We start from the raw sequence: 22,963 nt of genomic DNA, 5'->3' as shown, positions 1-22,963 counted from the left end.
TGCCCACCTGGGTGTCTCGTATGATGGCTGCTGGAAGAGGTGCCGACATCCTTCTGGGCTCACTTTCTTGCTTGTAATCCTGAGGGAAGTTTAACATGGAGTGCAACTTGCACGGGTTAGAATTTGTATATTTATCAGTTTTCCTTCTATCATTCTTACATTTATTACAGTTATTACATTTACTCTTATCATTAATACAGTTACTAAGTGCACAATTATCATCATATCCCCGTATGTCATTCTCTGCAGCCATTTGTTCTCCAGTTGCCATATGTTTCCTGCTAAGGTGTGAACCAGCTGTGTAAGCTAATTCCCTTTGTATCTCACCTTCCTGTTGCCATATCTGTAAACAATCATAATGTCTAATCCGTTGCTTCCCGGATTTTATGAGACAGATCCTTCTCCTTAAATTATGCAATACCTCTGAGTCAAAACTACCTATCCCAGGAAATGGTGCCTTATCCCCCACAGTCATTCGTGTCCATTCATCACAAAAGGTCTCAGTGTGGGGACCATACTTCCCCCACATTACTAACCGAGCAGACCCTCGGGGTCTGCAAGCCTCTTCAGTCTGAACCCTGACTGCTAAACGTCCCTGTGTTGTGCACTTGGCTTCCATTGTGGACCTTTTTTAACACAGAAAAACTTCCTAAAATGCACCAAACATAGTAGTCTACGGTGGAAGTTTTCCAAGCTCTTCCACCAGCTTCTTCTGCTCCGAGTACAACGGATCCGCCCCTTTTAGCAGACCCACGTAATCGTTGCAGGCCCTACCAGCGAAAATTCCCTACCTTTATCTCTTACACAAATCACGCTTGCATGTGCTCCCTACAACACGTATGAGGGCAATTTAAATATACGACCTCATATCACGTTGCGTTATTGGTCACACATACAACCGTGCGGTCCAATCGTACCACTTATAGATACTTGTTATCTATAAATGGTAAGATCATTGGAGTCTCCTTACTGTGCTCCAAAACAGCCGGAGCGTAATACCACACTACGTCGCACGTCTTCACCTAGACCGTGCTTCACCAAGATTCACCAAGTTTCACCAAGTTTCACCAAGACTTCACCAAGACTTCACCAAGACTTCACCAAGACCATCAAGAGGAGTTCAATACACTCATACCTTTTTTCTTTTTGCCCACACTATCATTCTATAATTTTCTGATCAGAAAAAATAATCATTTCCCGTAATCTGATAGCTCTCCCCAGAGGTATTACAGTAAAGTAAGGTATTTAAACTAAATTTTGGAAACTGACCAAATGTGTGCTATTATCTTCGTGGCTTCTGTGTCGCCTTACTAAAACAATGCTATCGTGTGATTTGTGTTTAGTGGGCGTATCCGTACGCTTGTTGCGTAAACACGCCACGTGTGAAGGTCTTTGCGTTTGCGTACGTAATCTCGCACGTTGCCCGAGACACGTATGCAAAAGGCCAGATACGTTCACAGTAACGCAAATAACACACTTCTATAAATATAAACGATATTTAACTATAATCGCTTATCGAACACCACACAGTATCCGCTATGCTGTGTGCGTGCCTCTTTATAATTACTCCTTTAAATATTACTGTTTTACTTTTAACTAAAATAGCAGCAAATTTTCTCAGTGCGTTATCAATGCAAATGGCAAACAGGAAGGTAGATAGGTGAAAATACACAGATACAATACAATTCTAAATTAATCTAATAACATACATTGATGTAAGCACACATATATAGTATTACATCTATGTACTGATCACTATTACATCTATGAGACCCATTCACTTCTCTAATTTGCATATGAATGTGCCCTTGACTGTGTGTGAGGGTTAGTATCTTCACTGCTGGGGAAAAAAAACAATTACACAGGTTAATTTGCATTTCAATGGCTATCCTACAACAAGCAGAGAATCCTAGAAGCTTGGAGGTAAAGAAAAAAAAAAAACACAAAAAAAAAACTTTGTTTTATCTGTGTATCGTTCTTAAATCAAATATTCATTTTACTATTAACTTACATTAAACTCCATCTAAACTATTTATAATTGATTATGATATGGATTAAATAAATGCATTGGAAACTCATAAATGGTGATTTATTTTTGACGAAGGACGGCTGATTATTCCTGAGTCAACTGAAAATCAGCCATTCAGAAAAAAAACTAAAATTTTGACCTTCCCAAAATGGCCGCTGCTCCTCCCCCTTCCACATCCATGAGGGTTACACAAAATGGAGGACAGACCATGCGGCATCTTTTGTCACAAAGAAAATCATCATACAAGCCCCTGAAGTTATTTTAGGCCTGGGTTAAAAATAAAACTATCAAGCTATGCAGAGCGATTAAAATACTTTCAAACCTACTTAACAGAAATTAAAAACCGCTTAAAAAGACAATAGCATAACGTTCTTACCTTCCTCGGATTCCACCAGCATCCCTACAAACCAAGCGAATCAGACGCAGACGCTCATCTGATCAGCACTACAAGATACCACCTTTCCGCCCTTTGCTGATCGATAAAGTCTGCACGTTTTCGCCTGACTGCGGATATGAGGTGGACCGGACTTGCCCCCAATTGATAAAGCTAATTATTTACCTTTTAACATAAGCTATTTACTAATACCGTGTAGCCGTAATGGCCGCTAAACCACGTGCACGTGCTACGCACTTCGTACGCTATTTGCGTACAAAGACCTCACACGTGGTACGCAAGTTACGTACACACGCTGCGCTGGGTGTACGGAATACACACAGCGAGCGTACACACAGACAGTAACCTTTATAAACTTTAAACACAGAATATGCTTACACTGTAAACCTTAATACCGTGGTACTATACTGGTGTAACACTGAACCTTTGTGAGTATGCAAGCTGTTTGAGCAATTGAGATGCTCTGAAACCCTTAGCACTTATATGGTGAATCACACAAACACTTGTTAAGGTTCCAACACCTTACCAGATGATTTTTAGTAAGTAAAAGGGAAAAGAATACAGATTACAGCTTATACACTACAAACCTAACATTAATAACTAAACGGAATAACTAAATAGAAATATACACAATAGCGAACGATCGTAACACAGATACATATAATAAACACAAAGAGAATAAAATGGCAAACACTTAAAGGATAACAAGATAAGAACGAATTGCATACACACAGAGTAATGAAATGGCCACAGAGAAAACTTACACACGTGGGAATGAATCGCATGCGCTATCTGGAAACCAGCTCTCAGTCATCACAGGGAAAACCTTGTGGAGAGAAGTGAGCTGGTCTGGCTATGGGGGTCTTTATATACACAGTATACTGTACAATACAATGGTCCTATAATCTCATTGTTCATTGGACACAGGAATTTGTCTCTGCATTATAACAAAAGGTCATAGGTGGGTTCGTACGGGGGGATGTGTCTCTATCCAACTGCTCAGGTGGGAGGCATCCTCAGGACTCCCACCTCATGTGTAATAAAACAGCAAATACATTTAAAGTCCATAAACTACTTTTACATATAACTATACGCTGGAGCGACCGATCTCTTCCTAACCAACACCGGAATGTTTCTAATAGAATACTCTTTAGTTAGACACTAGACACCACCATTCAACCTTTGTCTGACCCTTCATATCATGCAAAGAGGAATACCCATGTCCACAAACCATTTACACTAAACATACTTGCAGACATTATTAAGGGGATTAATATCTACAAAACACACTATAAAGGTTAACTATGCTATAAACGAGTCGCCCGCTACAAGCTCATAAACTCTACCGTAAATACGCATATACCGTGCGTAATCGCCGGAGCGAGCGTACGCAATTTGCGGACATGTGCACGTACAGCAGACTAAATGCACGAGCAGCGGGCATGTGCATGGGGTTAGTATATGGCAATGTGAAGCACGATATTTTTCGACTTTGACAATACATACACACACATATAAATATATATATATATATATACACACACACAAACACACACACGCACGCACACACACACACACATTACGTGGAACACACAAATGCACACATAAAACACATGCAGATACACATATATATATATATATATATATATATATACACACACACACACACACACACACACACACACACACACACACATAGCCATAGAACACATACACTTACTTATACACACACATTGGGGGTCATTCTGAGTTGATCGCTAGCTGCATTTGTTCGCAGCACAGCGATAAGGCTAAAAAACGTCAGTTCTGCACATGCGTATGCGGCGCAATGCGCATGCGCGACGTACGGGCACAACGAATGATGTAGCTTTGCACAGGGTCTAGCGATGCATTTCAGTCGCACTGCTTGCCGCAGAGTGATTGACATGAAGTGGGCATTTCTGGGTGGCAACTGACCGTTTTCAGGGACTGTGCGGTTTCAGGGAAAAATGCAGGCGTGGCTGGGTGAACGCTGGGCGGGTTTGTGACGTCAAATCCGGAACTGAATGATCTGAAGTGATCGCAAGCGCTGAGTAGGTTTTGAGCTACTCTGAAACTCCACAAAAATTTTTGGTAGCCGCACTGCGATACAACCGTTCGCACTTCTGCTAAGCAAAAATACACTCCCAGTGGGCGGCGGCATAGCGTTTGCACGGCTGCTACAAACTGCTAGCGAGCGATCAACTCGGAATGACCCCCGTAGAACACACACACACACACACACACACATAGAATATACACAATTATACACAAACACACACACGTACACACATAAACATACATACAGATAGAAAATATACACACACATAGAACACATACACACAAACAATATATACACAAACACACACGTACACTGTCACTGACACCTGGAGCGTGTCCTGAGGTCACTATGCTGCAGGAGATCACTGGCTGCTGGCAGATCTGGTGATTTAGAAGGACAGTCTAACAGATAGAGTAAAACTAGCTTGGGAGAATAGTCTAGTCTTTTTTGCTTTATTTAATATCTGTAATGTTTGTTATATATACTGTATGTTATATTTATTGAGCATGTGCACACAAGGGGCCTGATTCAGGGGGGGACACAGTGCAGATATTCCAGCAAATGAGTAATTCATACCTCCCAACTCATGAAGATGGCAGAGCGGGACCTGAAGTGCCCCCGTGACCGAAAAGGGGGCGTGGCCTCAGAGGAGGGTGAGGCCTTTGTAGGGGGTGCAGGGCCTTGCAGCACAAATTCCGTTTTCAACATTTTGGGGCATGACCTGCGTTCCCAGAGCAGCACCCAGCTTTCCTACCTGCATGTGCGCGCCATCTATTCAGTGATAACTGCTGCTATGCAGAGCAGCGGGGATCACAGGCTCGCCCAATTCCCCCCTTTCATGAGCAGGAGAATGCAGCCTGCAGGTGGGACAGCGGGACAGTGTCCGAATAACGGGACTGCTCTGTAATCGGGACAGTTGAGAGGTATGCAATAGTCTGCACACAGAGACGCAGGAAAGATTCCAGCAAACAGACAAAGATATGAATATGCAGGGCCGTCTTAACAGCAGTGTAGGCCCCTGGGCACAGCAATGCACTAGGCCCCCTACCAATCCTCCAGCGGCAGCTTTAATGTCCCGCCATCGGTAGGAGTGGGGGGTGCTATCAGCAGCAGCTTTGATGTCCCACGGGCGGTAGGGGGGTGTTCTATCTTCTGCTCAGCATGTAGGACCTGGAGCAGTAATTTCTGCTAATTACTCCTTTACAGCACAGATGGGGCTAAACTGTAGAAGGGGGCATTGGGCTGAATGAAGAAGCCCCGGTACATGACTTCCAGGATGGTAGGGGGTGTTTAATATGTAGGGGAGGGGTGGATAGTGGAGTGGGCTTAATATTTATTATTTGCTGGTGGGAGGGCAGCTTGCTTGACTGCAGATATCTCAAGTTCCTGAAAATATATTTCTTAGCTTTGAATGGGATATAAAACTAGAGAGTCCCACCTTTCAGGAGGTTCTGGTGACTTGGGGATCAGAGTTCAGGAGCCAAAGCAATCCACCGACAAAAATATAAAACTGCATATTAGGTGTGTGGAGCTGGAGCAGAGATCAGCTGCTGGAAGGCTGATATCTCTGGTTCTGGGCATAGTAGAGACAAGCTGCCAATGTCCACCAAAAGGGGAGAGTCCCAGCTTTTGGAGTATACCCTTAGAAAAATTCTAAGTCATACAGAACTTGAGATATCTGGCTGGGAAGAACAATTAACAGGCTTGGATGGGGACCACTGCTTTCATGTCGGATATCTCCGGTTCCCCAGGACCGATTTTCAAAAATCTGGTACCCCTGGAAAGAGGGGACCCTCAACTATCAGCCTAGGGCCCTTATACTCCTGGGGCCCTTGGGCAAGAGCCCATTGAGCCCATATGAAAAGACGGCCCTGTGAATATGTAGTGTATGGGGCATTCCGGGGTGGTGACTGGGAGGAAACGGGTGGCACATGCGGCACAGACAGACGCTGTGTATTATGGGAATGTTGTGTGCATGCTGCTGAAAGCGGCTGCATACTTAGACTTAGGCCGGGTACTCACTAGGCAACATTTTAAACAAATTTACCGACAATGACCATTCGTTACAACAAATTGTTTAAATAATCCAGTGTGTGCGCACTAAAGCCCTCATTCCGAGTTGTTCGCTCGCTAGCTGCTTTTAGCAGCATTGCCCACGCTAAGCCGCCGCCCTCTGGGAGTGTATTTTAGCTTAGCAGAATTGCGAATAGAAATTTCTTAGCAGTTTCTGAGTAGCTCCAGACTTACTCAGCCATTGCGATCAGTTCAGTCAGTTTCGTTCCTGGTTTGACGTCACAAACACACCCAGCGTTCGCCCAGACACTCCCCCGTTTCTGCAGACACTCCCGCGTTTTCCCCAGAAACGGTAGCGTTTTTTCGCACACGCCCAGAAAACGGCAAGTTTCTGCCCAGAAACACCCACTTCCTGTCAATCACAGTACGATCACCAGAACGATGGAAAATCCTTGTTATGCCGTGAGTGTAAAATAACTAAGCATGCGCTCTGCAAACCTTGCGCATGCGCAGTAAGTGACTAATCGCAATATAGCGAAAATCGGCAACGAGCGAACAACTAGGAATGACCCCCTATGTTATAAGTGATGTGCGCTCCCGCAGGTTACTAGCGGCGTCCTCTGTCGTCTCTACGTGGAACTCAATTTAGAAAATATCGCTAACAACTAGGAGCTAATTATGTAGTGTGTACGCTACCAACAACGAACGATGGGGGTAATTCCAAGTTGATCGCAGCAGGAAATTTTTTAGCAATTGGGCGAAACCATGTGCACTGTAGGGGAGGCAGATATAACATTTGCAGAGAGAGTTAGATTTGGGTGGGTTATTTTGTTTCTGTGCAGGGTAAATACTGTCTGCTTTATTTTTACACTGCAATTTAGATTGCAGATTAAACACACCACACCCAAATCTAACTCTCTCTGCACATGTTATATCTGCCTCCCCTGCAGTGCACATGGTTTTGCCCAACTGCTAAAAAAATTCCTGCTGCGATCAACTTGGAATTACCCCCATTGTGTGGTCATTTGTAAAGTTGCTCATTGTATAGGCACAATATTGTTTGTCTGGGATTTCTAGGAAGTTCAAGGGAAATCGTGAGCGACGTCTAGTGTGTACCCAGCATATCAGCCTCTGCTATAGGAAGCTAATCTCAGACGGAGGACTGCACCTGCCATAGGGGCTCATTCCAAGTTGATCGTAGCTGTGCTAAATTTAGCACAGCTACGATCATCTTCCCTGACATGAGGGGGGACGCCCAGCACATGTCAGTGCCGGCCCCCCCTCGCAGAAGTTATGCCTTTGCACTTCAAGAGTAGCTCCCTACCAGCGCAGCTTTAGCGTGCTGGCCGGGAGCTACTCATCGCTCCCTGGCCCGCAGCGGCTGTGTGTGACGTCACGGAGCCGCTGCGGCCCTCCCCCTGTTCGGTCTGGCCACGCCTGTGTTGGCCAGACCAAACCCACAAAACGGCGGCCAAACGCCGCCGTTCCACCCCCTCCCGCCTAGCGATCGCCTCTGCCTGTCAATCAGGCCTTCGGCTGTCTGGCATGCGCCGGCGCACTACAGCGCCGGCGCATTAGGAACCCTTTCGCTCTGCTGCGTGAAAACGCAGTGAGCGAACGGGTCAGAATGACCCCCACAGAGCTGCTACAAGTCTTGATGTTGTGATCAATTGTGTGCTGACGGTGCATCTACAGACACATCAGGCAGTAATGCAGCATCTTAAAGACTCTGTGAGTGGTCGTCTCAGTTTTGCTCATGCATGCGCATGCTTTGTAAACGCATGTATAAATAGTTGATTTATGTTGGCAAAATACATGGACAAGTCACACTATTATGACCACCAGCTAATAGAGTAACAGCAGTGTGCAGCATAGACAGCAGCTAGACGGGCTTAACTGTCTGTTGAGACACACGTCTGGTAGCCCCCAGGTTCATTTTGACGGTGAGCTGCTCCACTGTAGCATGTCGGTCGGCCCTCACGCACCTTCATAGCCGACGTTCACCTCTCACATCAATGGCATGTGGTGCTCCGCAGTTTCCACATCGGTTATTTGCAGTGGTGCCAATTGTCCAGCCACGATACACCTTCACCACAGCAGCACGCGAACACTTCACACACTGCGCTATTTCAGAAATACTGCTACCCTTGGCCTGAAAGCCGATAATCATCGCTTTTTGCAACTCGGATAAATCGCACCTTTTACCCATGACAGCAATTAGTGATATGTGAGCAGACAGCCAATCGCACACCTTATATACCCACCAAGCCAGCGCATGACACATGACGGTACTTCATGGGCTACGCGCTGCCGACGTCAAATGAAGGAGGTGATCATAATAATGTGACATGACCGTGTAATGTTACATTTTGGTGCTGGACATATACACAGCCACAGACCCTGTTCCTTAGAGCACGCGCACACCCGAACCACCTAGTTTAATCACTGACTTTTTCTCAGTTGTTAAAAACGATGTAACATCGATGGTTAACCAATCTATGATTCTGGTTTGCATGCAATGCCAATGTTCCCGGAGTTGAGCGATTGTTTTGCTGTTGTGCATGCTCAGAAATCAGTAAAAACTTCTCCGGCACAAGCTTCCCATAGTGTGCGCGTACAGGCACAGTACCATTGAGAACCACGGTATCATAGATGTACTGGAAATGTGCTGGGCATTCCTGAGAGGTTGCTACTCACATACTGTATAGGAGAATGGTCCGCCTTATGGCTGTTCTTATGGGAGGGTTGTGGGCGTGTCAGTGAAGTGGTTATGTACACAGGCGCTCAATCGCTCACATTGGAGGTCACACTTAGGGGCCGATTCAGAGTTGATCGTAGATGTGCTAAAAAAAAAAACACATCTACGATCAATTACTCTGACATGTGGGGGGACGCCCAGCACAGGACAAGTCCACCCCTCATGCCGGATCCAGCCCACCCGCAGACATGCGAGAGCATCGCACGGCAGTGATGCTTTTGCATGTTTAGAGTAGCCCTCTGCCTGCACAGACTAGCTGCAAAGGCAGACAGATACCCGCCATGTTTCGGGTCACAGCGTTGCATGTGTCACGCAGCCGCCATGGCTCGTGGTCCGACCTGCAAACGGTCCGGATACACCTGTGTTCTCCGGACTGCGCCCCCCCCCAACACCGCCGCAACGCCTCCTCCCACCCTGCGTCCACCTCTGCCTGTCAATCAGGCAGAGGCGATCGCAGAAGTGAGATGCCGCCGCATCTCACTGTGTGCACACGCGCAGTGCGGCTGCTGCGTATGTGCACACTTCATCGGGCTTCAGCCTACGACCGCTGCCGTAGCAGCGTCCAGGTCTGAATCGGCCCCTTAGATGGAAAATCTGCACTCACCACCAGACTGGTGCAGGTTCCATGGTGTGACACACCAAGCATGACTGCAGCATCTGAACATGCTCACAGTGGGTGTCTCGGTCCTGTATAATCAAATGCATGGATATATACCAGGAGAAGCTGTGACTACAGCAACAGACGCTGATGCAGCTTGCAACTCAGAATCAGCCCCTAGGAATCACCAGGAACTAGTGATATCTGAGGCCACCAAGTGCCTATGGGGTCTATTCATGAAGCAGTGAAACGTGTGGAGAAGTGAGCCAGTGGAGAAGTTGTCCATGGCAACCAATCAGCATTGAAGTAACATTTATAATTTGCATACTATATAATTGTATGGAGCAGCTGATTGGTTGCCATGGGTAACTTCTCCACAGTCTCACTTCTCCACGCTTTTCACTGCTTCATGAATAGACCCCTATGTGCCATGCTGATGAGTTTTGGATCAGCCTAAAACATGGCTTTCTCCTAGACCTAGGTAGCAGGAGGAAAAACTGTAATACCCCTCTGCCACTGCTGCAATAAACAGGGTTATTGCCAAGTTAGTCAACCCAGGTCGCGTCTCGGTGGAAAAGGATCCCATAAAAACAAACCGTGTCCAATTGCCAGGGAATCCGGCCCAGGTAAGAGTGTCGTGTATATGGGTGACCCGGGACATCTGACCTGGGTCCCGTTATAGGTCTATGGAGAGCCAGAAAAACCCGGGTCAAAGCTGCAGTGTGACCGGGTTCTGATCCAGGTTGGAACCATGTTCAAAAACCCAGGTCGGACCCGGACTTTAGGTAGAAACAGGTGTAAGTTATAACACAGGAGCAAAGGTCGCACGTTGTACTCACTGTAGAGGGCAGCGTAAAGACCGCGCCGGCTGCTTTTACACTTGGTGATGTATAAATAAAATGTGATGCACAAGGAAAGGGTTTAGTATGAAATACCTACAATCAAAATCCCGACGGACATTGTCATTGTTTTTATTGTGTGTATGTCGACATATGTCGACATGGACACTATATAAGTGTGCCGTGTCCCCTCCCATGGCTCGTTGCGCTTGCCATACTTCGGGCACGGTGCATCGCTACGCTCGGCACACTATTGTTTTCTATCTCGGGGAGATCAATATTATTTTGAATGATCATTTTATTAACTACAGTCATGCCCATCCTACATTGATACAGGACCGGTGATTGGCTATCCCTAATCTGTGGATACCTGTGTACCAAGGGCCAAATTTATGTTTGGTAGGAATTGCACAGCTGCAAGGAAGCGGCTGCGCAATTCCGTGCCATTAAAACTGAAATGCAGCAGGAGGCGTATGTAGGAGGTAGACACCTCCTGTTTACATTAGTGAGGACCAGAGTGCTGCGTCTGAGGATGCAGCCTCGGATCACCATCGCGACTATAAATCAGGCTGGCCGTAGGATCCGGACACCCAACGACGGAAGCCCTGGTCCATCAAACATTCAAAACAGGGGTCAATCATGCTGCGGCAGACTTGGGGCTGCGAGCGATATTGCAAGACCCGTTTTGCATGTGCAGGGGTTGGGTTCACTATACCGACGCCGGGATCCCGGCTTTTAAATGGCTGGGGGAAGGGAGGGAAGGGGCAAGTGCAACAAAGCCCCTACGGGTGTTGCGGACATCCACGAGTGGGAATAGTCCCTGTTAGTTGGCATGCCGACTGCCGGGATTGTGAGGGCGCGTGATCCCGGCGTCGGTACTGTGACTAGCAGTCTCCTGACCACCGGTCACATAACTACATCCCGTGCCATTCCATGCTAACGAAATCAAACCAACAGTCTGAGTTTTTAAAATGCAATGTGTTTTATCGCTGTTCTCGGATTAGGGTCCATGCCCTGATTAAATGCTTTGCAGCGTCCCGCTTATCTAAAAGGGCATTACCAGTAAGTGGGGCTGATTTAAGTCAGACGTAGCGACGATATTCACACAAATGGCCAATGTTTTCTCTTCTGCGCGTATCGAGAGATGCAGTACAGATTGAGTACTGGGATTATAGTGGGGGTTCCTGCAAAGCAACTGTGAGGTAACAGGAGGGTGGCCAAAACCAATGCACACAGATGTTGCGTCTCATAAGAGGGTCACAGGTATATCACTGTGTGGCCTGCCACCACAGAGGCTTGGCTAACCATTACAGAGTGATGGGTCTGGACCCATTATAAATATACAGAGAGAGAACAGAGAGAGTAAATATAAATACTGCTAGTGTATGCACAATAATGTGCCAGATTAATAACAGCAATGCACTGCAGAAAATATGGGATGTATTTAGCTTCCTGGCAGTCAGGATGCCAGCGATCAAGTAACCGATGCCGGAATCCCGACACCACTGGGTAGACCAGCGTTGGAATACTGACAGACGACATCCCGATGGTAAATATCGAGGTTTGAGGAAGGTTAGGGTTAGGACCCTGGCTGGAGGGGGAGGGTAAATGTTAGGCACTGGGGGTGAGTTAGGGAGAGGTAGGCAGTAGGGGGTTGATAAGCCCTAGCCACCACCCCCCGAGGGTTAGCCCTAGCCCCACCCCACAAGGGTTAGGGTAGGCGAGGGAAAAATACTTACCCTCTCCGATGTCAGGATATTCAGTTTGGGGATGCTGCGGTCGGTCATACGAAACCAGAAAATACACCATAGTTACATAGAAACATAGAATTTGACGGCAGATAAGAACCACTTGGCCCATCTAGTCTGTCCCTTTTGCTTTTTATCCTTTGGGTAATCTCAACCCTTTTTGAACCTTAATTCTTTGTAAGGATATTCATATGCCTATCCCAAGCATGTTTAAATTGCTCTACAGTCTTAGCCTCTACCACCTCTGATGGGAGGCTATTCCACTTATCCACTACCCTTTCTGTGAAGTAATGTCAGGTCCGGGTGTTTTTGTGAATCCGTTAACCCGGGACCAACCACAGGTGTAGGTGCTGGGCTATGAAGAAAGCAGGGAGGACGAAGAAAGTTCCGATTCATATATTTATTCAAAATAACAATTCAGTAAAGAGTTAACTGACAAGTTGTTAATCATCATATTATACTGAAGTATTGCAGGAATAATATGCAAGAGAAAACTCAAAAATACATAAAAGAAATGTTCATGGAAACATATGCAAAACAAGCTGATGAATAAATGTTGGATTGTCCAAATATAAACGAGCTTTGATGCTGAACTGCAGAATATGATTAACTGGATAATGCAGACATGAAGAGATAACTGTAAGGATTTGCAATGGAGTTTTGAGAGTTAACTGAGAGACTGTGAAGAATTATCCTTGTTATGACAACATAGCAAATATAAACAAGCTTTGATGCTGAACTGCAGAATGTTATTAACTGGATAATGCAGACATGAAGAGATAACTGTAAGGATTTGCAATGGAGTTTTGAGAGTTAACTGAGAGACTGAAGAATTATCCTTGTTATGACAACATAGCAAATATAAACAAGCTTTGATGCTGAACTGCAGATTGTGTTTAACTGGTTAATGCAGACATGGAGAATTAACTGTAAGAATTGGCAATGGAGCTTTGAGAGTTAACTGAGAGACTGTGATGAATTATCCTTGTAATGACAACATAGCAAATAAAAGTACTGAATTGGGTTACTTGCGGGTTCCGGAGATCACTGTGAAACTGTAGTAGAAGACAAGGTGATGAATGGGTTAAATGCAGAGTTGAACAAACGAACAGCTGAGAGAAACAGAATCCTCCAGACTTTGAATGATAGGCAGACTGACAAGGTAACCTCATGCAGGACACTGGGAATCCAACTATTTCCAATAGGAGTGCAATTAACTGACAGCACAGCGGAGAGCCGGTGGATCTTTCAGCAGTGAAGGCTGCAGACGGACCTCTGGGAACGGAGGCGATATCTGGACCACGGGAATCACACAGGAATGCACGGAGAGAGCTCAGAGCTAGAGCACAGCTTTGATACAACAAAGCACTGGCCCAGAGTAACATAATCCCAGCCTACTTAAAGGCAGCACAAGCACGGGATTGGCTTACACCAGCCCACAGGTGTTTTCACAAGTGCTCTGTATTAGCTATTTGGTCTCCAACATGGCCACCTCCTATACAGCAGACACACCGCAGTGCCTTAGGCCATTTGGTCCCCGCACTCACAGTTCCCAGACTCTGCATTACCTGTGCCATTGATCACGCCGTGTCCCCACACGGGCGCACAGCACCGCGAGCAACCGCACTGGCAACGGATGAACCCCAGAACCCGCAGAGGTAAGAGACCGGTTCGTGACAGTACCCCCTCCTCTAAGGGTGGTCTCCGAACACCTTTGAACCTTATCAGGATTTTTGGAGAAGTATTTCTGTACCAGTCTTGGAGCATGAACATCTTCAGAGAAAACCCAGGATCTTTCCTCTGGACCGTAACCCTTCCAGTCGACCAGAAACTGTAAACGTCCATATCGGGAACGTGAGTCCACAATCTCTTTAACTTCAAATTCCTCATTCTGCAAAGAGTGAACTTTAGGAGATTTGGACTGGGTAGTACGGAACTTATTGAGAATCAAAGGCTTCAGTAAAGATGTATGAAAGTCGTTAGGAATTCTCAAAGACGGTGGCAACTTGACTTTGTATGACACAGGGTTGAGTACCTTAACAATGGGAAATGGACCAATAAACTTGGGAGCAAATTTCTTAGAAGGAACTTTGAACTTGAGATTGCGCGTAGAAATCCAAACTTGGTCTCCCACTTTGTAACTCGGTACAGCTTTACGTTTTCTATCTGCAAAAGATTTATAACGAACGGAAGTTTTGACCAAGGACTTACGTACACAACTCCAGATGCTAGATAGACGTTGAAGCTCTTGATCTGCTGCTGGAACCTCTAGGGCTGGCAATGGATGAAACTCTGGTGGAGAACTTCTTGGACTCTTATGTTGGGCACATTTAGGACATGCTGCTATAAACTCTTGGACATCGGCTTTGAGACGCGGCCACCAATAAGACTGTTGAATAAATTTGAGAGTCTTTAGAACCCCAGGATGACCCATGAAGGAAGAGGAGTGAGCCCAGGTAAGCAGCCGTTTTCGAAGACTTGTGGCGACAAAGGTCTTGCCAGGCGGAGGAACTGGAGAGGTTCGAGTCATTAAGAAGGACGTAGGATTCACAATGGCTTGATTCGTGGTAGCATCATTTAATTCAGAAGAAGCAAAGGACCGGGAAAGGGCATCTGCCTTTTTGTTCTGAGACCCTGGACGATAGGTGAGTTTGAAATCAAATCGTGAGAAGAAAAGCGCCCATCGAGCTTGTCGTGGATTCAAACACTGAGCTGACTGCAGATACAGAAGATTCTTATGATCAGTATAAACTGTAATGCGATGTTGAGCTCCTTCTAGAAGGTATCTCCACTCCTCAAATGCCAACTTGATGGCAAGTAACTCTTGCTCACCGATTGCATAATTACGTTCTGCCGGGAGGAACTTACGGGAGAAATATCCGCAGGGATGGACCTTTTTATCTTCAAAGACTTGTGACAACACAGCTCCTACTGCTTCTGTAGATGCATGCACCTCTAGTAGAAAGGGACGATTCAAATCAGGCTGTCGAAGAATGGGGGCTGACACAAAGGCTTGCTTTAAATCAGAGAAGGCTTTGATTGCTTCAGAAGACCAGTTCGTAGGATTTGCTCCCTTGCGAGTTAGGGCTGTGATAGGAGCAGCTAACGTAGAATAATTCTTAATGAATCTCCTATAGAAATTAGCAAAGCCAAGAAATCGCTGAATCCCCTTGAGAGTTGTAGGAGTGGACCAATCCCGGATAGCTCGCGTCTCTGGGATGGATAGCAGATGAATTTGTCCCCTAGGAGGGGTCTTGCCCGGAACCAGGACGACTGGGCAGTCCCATTCACGATGAGGAGGTAGAGAGTCTGCTGCTTGCTTACTGGAAACATCCGCAAGGGATTGATACACCGGAGGTAGATCGGAAAGGCTAATTGACCGAAGAGGTACAATTGTAGCTACACAGTCCTTGGTACAAGATTTACCCCATGAAAGGACTTCCATGGTTTGCCAATTAAGTTGAGGATTATGTTTCTGCAGCCAAGGTAAACCAAGTATCACATCTTGAGAGGCTTTGGGAATCACGTAGAAGGAGAGGTATTCGGAATGGAGCTCACCAACTTTCATCTTGAGACATACGGTTCGATGAGTAATTATACCATCTGGAATTCGACTTCCATCCACTGCTGTAACAGCAACTGCTGCTTCCAGGGGCATGGTTTGAACTTTAGACCGTATGACAAAGGCTGAGGAGATGAAGTTCTTGGCTGCCCCGGAATCTAGAAGGGCTGAAACTTTCACTGTAGAACTTGGAACTTCTAATTGAATAGACAAGGTTGGCTCTTTCCCAGAACGTGATTCTAAAGTAACTCCTAGCTTAACCTCTCTTGAATAAGCTAGGAGGCGAGAGTTTCCCGGTCGGAGTTTGCAGAATTTAACTAAATGTTCGGAGGACCCACAGTACATGCAGAGGTTACCCTGTCGACGACGAAGTCGTTCCTCCTCTGTGAGGCGAGAGTGCCCAATCTGCATAGGTTCTTCAGTCATTACTGGAGACTGTGATGAAGAATCTTGTCGAGGTCTAGGATGATCACGTGGACTGGATCGCTCTGCCCTGGATTTCTCTAAACATCGCTCCCTGTAACGTAGATCAAGTTTGTTACAGAGAGAAATCAATTCATCCAGTTTAATTGGCACATCCCGGATAGTTAAATCATCCTTGATTCTTTCTGAAAGTCCATTCCAAAACGCGGCGATCAGGGCCTCCTCATTCCAGTTTAACTCTGAAGACAATGTGCGAAACTGAATAATATATTGACTGACAGGACGTAAACCTTGACGTAGACGGAGAATCTCCAAGGATGCTGAGGTGGTCCTGCCTGGTTCGTCAAAGATTCTCCGGAAGGAAGATACGAACTCTTTGTAATTAGAGAGGATAGGATCACCTCTCTCCCATAATGGTGATGCCCACTCCAGAGCCTGACCGGAGAGGAGGGCAATAATATATGCAACCTTAGAACGAGCTGATGGGAAACTGGCAGACATCAGTTCAAACTGGATCTCGCATTGATTCAGGAATCCTCTGCAAAGTTTTGGAGTTCCGTCAAACTTACTCGGAGAGGGTAACTGCAAGCGGGACGTAGGCAGCATCACAGGAGAAGCTGTAGTGGTAACTGGGACATCTGGGGTTGGAATCTGGACTTGGAACGTTTTAATAGCTGTATGAAGAGTCTCTAAACGGTCTGCCATAGTTTGCATAAACTGCACTATTTGTGTCTGTATAGACTCCTGGTTTTCCAGACGGGAAAGGATATCTGACGTAGCACCGCCTCCTGCGAATTGGTCACTTGACGGATCCATGTGGCCAGTGCTTACTGTCAGGTCCGGGTGTTTTTGTGAATCCGTTAACCCGGGACCAACCACAGGTGTAGGTGCTGGGCTATGAAGAAAGCAGGGAGGACGAAGAAAGTTCCGATTCATATATTTATTCAAAATAACAATTCAGTAAAGAGTTAACTGACAAGTTGTTAATCATCATATTATACTGAAGTATTGCAGGAATAATATGCAAGAGAAAACTCAAAAATACATAAAAGAAATGTTCATGGAAACATATGCAAAACAAGCTGATGAATAAATGTTGGATTGTCCAAATATAAACGAGCTTTGATGCTGAACTGCAGAATATGATTAACTGGATAATGCAGACATGAAGAGATAACTGTAAGGATTTGCAATGGAGTTTTGAGAGTTAACTGAGAGACTGTGAAGAATTATCCTTGTTATGACAACATAGCAAATATAAACAAGCTTTGATGCTGAACTGCAGAATGTTATTAACTGGATAATGCAGACATGAAGAGATAACTGTAAGGATTTGCAATGGAGTTTTGAGAGTTAACTGAGAGACTGAAGAATTATCCTTGTTATGACAACATAGCAAATATAAACAAGCTTTGATGCTGAACTGCAGATTGTGTTTAACTGGTTAATGCAGACATGGAGAATTAACTGTAAGAATTGGCAATGGAGCTTTGAGAGTTAACTGAGAGACTGTGATGAATTATCCTTGTAATGACAACATAGCAAATAAAAGTACTGAATTGGGTTACTTGCGGGTTCCGGAGATCACTGTGAAACTGTAGTAGAAGACAAGGTGATGAATGGGTTAAATGCAGAGTTGAACAAACGAACAGCTGAGAGAAACAGAATCCTCCAGACTTTGAATGATAGGCAGACTGACAAGGTAACCTCATGCAGGACACTGGGAATCCAACTATTTCCAATAGGAGTGCAATTAACTGACAGCACAGCGGAGAGCCGGTGGATCTTTCAGCAGTGAAGGCTGCAGACGGACCTCTGGGAACGGAGGCGATATCTGGACCACGGGAATCACACAGGAATGCACGGAGAGAGCTCAGAGCTAGAGCACAGCTTTGATACAACAAAGCACTGGCCCAGAGTAACATAATCCCAGCCTACTTAAAGGCAGCACAAGCACGGGATTGGCTTACACCTGCCCACAGGTGTTTTCACAAGTGCTCTGTATTAGCTATTTGGTCTCCAACATGGCCACCTCCTATACAGCAGACACACCGCAGTGCCTTAGGCCATTTGGTCCCCGCACTCACAGTTCCCAGACTCTGCATTACCTGTGCCATTGATCACGCCGTGTCCCCACACGGGCGCACAGCACCGCGAGCAACCGCACTGGCAACGGATGAACCCCAGAACCCGCAGAGGTAAGAGACCGGTTCGTGACAAGTAATTTTTTCCTTAAATTTCCCCTGAACCCCCCCCCCCCCCCCCCCCTCCAGTTTCAGTGTATGTCCTCGAGTTCTAATACGTCTCTTCCTTTGAAGAATGTTTCCCTCCTGAACTTTGTTAAAACCTTTGGTATATTTGAAAGTTTCTATCATGTCTCCCCTTTCCCTTCTCTCCTCCATACTATACATGTTAAGATCTTTTAGCCTTCCCGGGTAAGTTTTGTGATGTAGGCCATGCACCATTTTAGTTGCCCTTCTTTGTACACTCTCTAATGTATTTATATCCTTCTGGAGGTATGGTCTCCAGAACTGGACACATTATTCCAGATGAGGCCGCACCAATGACCTATACATTGGCATTATTACTTCTCTTTTCATGCTACTGATTCCTCTTCCTATGCAACCAAGCATCTGACTTGCCTTTCTCATTGCTTTGTTGCATTGCTTTCCTGCCTTTAAGTCACTTGAAATAGTGACTCCTAAATCCCTTTCCTCCTCAGTAGTTTCCATTATAGTACCCTTGATACTATATTTAGCCTTTGGGTTTTTGAGACCCAAGTGCATGATTTAACATTTTTTAGCATTAAACTGTACTTGCCATGTTCTTGACCATTTTTCAAGTCTAGCTAGGTCATCAATCATTTGTTTTACCCCTCCTGGTGTGTCTACCCTGTTGCATATCTTTGTATCATCTGCAAAAAGGCATACTTTCCCTTCAATACCATTTGCAATGTCACCAACAAAGATATTAAAGAGAACTGGTCCGAGTACAGATCCCTGGGGTACTCCACTGGTAACATTTCCCTCCATAGATTGCACTCCATTTACTACAACTGTCTGTTTCCTATCCTGCAACCAGTTTCTTATCCATTTAACTATATTATAATCCAACCCCACACTTTCAAGTTTATTTAGCAGTCTGCGATGTGGGACAGTGTAAAATGCCTTACTAAAGTCTAGATATGCTACATCTACAGCTCCCCCTTGATCTATTGTTTTCATCACAGAGTCAAAAAAGTCAATAAGATTGGTTTGGCATGATCTGTCACCAGTAAATCCATGCTGTTTTGGATCCTGTAAGTTGTTTGATTTAAGATATTCCACAACTCTTTCTTTTAGTAGTTTTTCCATCACTTTCCCTACTAGTGATGTAAGGCTTACTGGTCTGTAGTTACTTGCTTCTTCCTTGCTTCCACTTTTGTACAGTGGAACTACATTTGCTCTTTTCCAGTCCTCTGGAATGGCACCTGTATTTAGTGACTGGTTAAATAATTCTGTTAATGGTGCCACCAGCACATCTTTTAGCTCTTTTAGTATCCTTGGGTGTATCCCATCTGGCCCCATTGATTTATCCACTTTTAGTTTTGAAAGTTCAGTTAGGACCTTCTCCTCTGTAAATGTACTTTCATCTACCTTATTTTTATGAATGTCCTTGCAACTTAACTGTGGTCCCTTCCCTTCTCCTTCTGTAGTAAATACTGAGCAAAAATAATTATTTAGGTGATCTGCTATTGCCTTGTCTCCCTCCACCAAATTTTCACTCTCTGTCTTAAGTCTTATTATTCCTCCATTTGATTTTCTCCTTTCATTTATATACTTAAAAAAAGTTTTGCCCCCTTTATCTACTGACTGGGCCATTTTCTCCTCAGCTTCTGCCTTTGCACGTCTGATCACTTTCTTAGCATCCTTCCGTCTGTCAAGATACACCTCTTTGTCATTATTATTTTGAGTCTGTTTGTATTTCCTAAAAGCCATCTTTTTTTGCTTTCACACTAGTTGATACTTCTTTTGTGAACCACACTGGCTTCCTTTTCCTGGTGCTTTTCCTAACCCTTTTGATACAAAGGTCTGTTGCCCTTAGTATTGCACTTTTCAGTTTTTCCCACCTCTCCTGCACCCCTTCCAAGTTCCTCCAGTTCGCCAATGAATCACTTAAACATCTCCCCATTTTTGCAAAGTCAGCATCTCTAAAATCCAACACCTTTGTTTTTGTGTGACAGGAGTTGGATCCTGTCTTTATACTAAACCATACTGCTGGATGATCTCTGGATCCCAGGTACTCACCCACATATATGTCTGATATCCTGTCACCATTTGTAAGAATTAAATCTAATATTGAGTCTTTGCGAGTGGGCTCCTTCACCAATTACAATAATGTATACATACATGTGTACACAGGGAGCGCTAAATATTCATAATTATCTAATTTATTTAGACAATAAAAAATAGAATGAAAATGCACAATTTAATAATAATAAGATATATCAATTAAAAAATTAAAAACCATATCAAATGGACATCTCTCGTGGAAATAAACAACTCAGTTGCTGGTGTTAAAGGGTCCAGATTAGGCTATTTAGCCAATAATTACTGAGCTAGTCAGGAATCCTAGTGTATCGTTAATGTCACCAGCAAGTAGCTTTTAACTGTTAAAAGATGTACTGTAGCAGTCCAATGCCACTTAAATTTAAGCTCACTGCTGTTGGAGGTGTTTCCAAACTCCCATCTATTGCTGTTCAGCGGTGTCCCCGTCTCCCGTGCAGGTTTACCAGTGTGCGCTGATGAACCGTGGCCACACAGCCGGACGTCTCCGGCAGTGATGTGGAGCCTGATTTGCAGACTGGGGGAGAGAGCTGGATGCAGGCAGCACGGAGCAAAGTGGTGACGGATAGATATAAGTTGATTCCACAGCAGCTGCTCAGAATGGAAGTGAACAAGCCCGTGACCGGGTGAAACGCGTTTTCCTTGCGCGCACCTCATCTGTCTGATACTTGGAGTGGTGATATTTGATACTTATTCAAGTTCATTTATTTTAATGCACCGAACTTATGCAGCACATTTTTTTGCATTTGTAAAAATCATTAATATTGCTGGAGTTTCCAGCCTATTTGCATAACATATTTGTGTACTATCTCATTTAGGTACCTTTTTGCATAACCTTGCGATAGGGGCAGGCATTGGTGGCCCTGCATCTTTTCCAGGTACCCCGTCTGCCTACCAATTGAATGAGTGACACTCAATACTCATCTGCTCTATTCGCTTAAGCCTGTTGTCTTTTTACAAAGAGAATCTCTGTCGTTACTATTGTTGGTGTTTTCAGTGAAAGAGCATGGTATATCCTTGTTTTGCCTAAGTATATTGTGCAATATAAAAACTCTTTTCCTCACGTCCAAGTATAATTAAGGACAGATGCTGTGTGACTCTACATGTACTCTGCCTGAGGTACTCCAAAACTGTGTACTTTATGTTTCTGTCCCTCTGAGGGCATTCACCTAAGAGAAAACTGTATGGGTGTCAATTTTCCTTCCCTTCCCTGTTTTCCTCATATATTGTTCTACGTCAGTCACTAATATTTGTTCTGATCAAGTATTTACTGTTAATATCGCGAGTGACATTAAGGTTTGGTGCACAGCATAAATGTAGTATCAAATGCCATTGGAATCTGTTATACACAAGTAGCGATACATATTTGATCATGATTATCATGACTTACTTTGGAATTTTTTTTGATACCTGTCACAGTGATATATTTATATATGTTTTGAATCAGGTTCTAATAGAATCCAAATAAGGGAAGATTTTAAGGGATCCACTGTAATTCTTTACAACCATCCAATCTCATCACCTTTTTTTATCCATATATATTTTTTCTCATTTTTCCTCCTGCTGTTCTTCCTTCTGTGAACTCTCATCCACGATTCAGGGGAGCGTGTCCCCCTAGGAGACACGTCTCTTCAGTCTAACGTGGACAGCAGATTCATACTCATTTATCTACCACTATTCTTTTCTTGTCGCAATCTCATCATTTCATTTCCGTGGAGGAATTCATCCTCCCATTTCGGTGCACTCTCATTGGTGCTACAGGGTCAAACCTTCCTACGACCATACCCCTACGTTCACGCCCAATCTCGTTCGATCTTGGAAGCTAAACGGAGGTGGGCTGGGTCAGTACCTAGATGGGTGACCTCTAGGGAATACCCAGTGAAGTAGGGAGACTCTCTTCCCCGTGGAAACCACACCAACAGCAGTATCACCACTTATACTTCATCCCCTTACCCATTTACTTCTAATCGTTACTCCTCTTATCAATTACAGTGGCTAATTGCTAGAATTGCTAGAATTGTTACCCAGTGTGTGGGTTCTCCCACTCACGAGTGTAACCCAATTCAGGGCCACATCAATTCAAACACAGTTTGCACAGATCTTGGGCAGATGGAAGCAGCTTAATATGTGGCTACCTTCCAATATGCACTTATCCAGGTATAATTAAGATCTGGACATTCCTTTATTTTGGGAG

General features: G+C 44.8%; 1 pseudogene; it reads left to right on the top strand.

Annotated features, from left to right (window-relative positions):
- Window positions 1–22,540: 22,540 nt before the first annotated feature.
- LOC134981643 (5S ribosomal RNA) lies at window positions 22,541–22,659 on the top strand (annotated as a pseudogene).
- The last annotated feature ends 304 nt before the right edge of the window (window positions 22,660–22,963 follow it).

Source organism: Pseudophryne corroboree, chromosome 12 (assembly GCF_028390025.1).
Source record: "Pseudophryne corroboree isolate aPseCor3 chromosome 12, aPseCor3.hap2, whole genome shotgun sequence".
Classification (NCBI taxonomy): domain Eukaryota; kingdom Metazoa; phylum Chordata; class Amphibia; order Anura; family Myobatrachidae; genus Pseudophryne; species Pseudophryne corroboree.
This window is presented reverse-complemented; position numbering and strand designations above follow the sequence as displayed.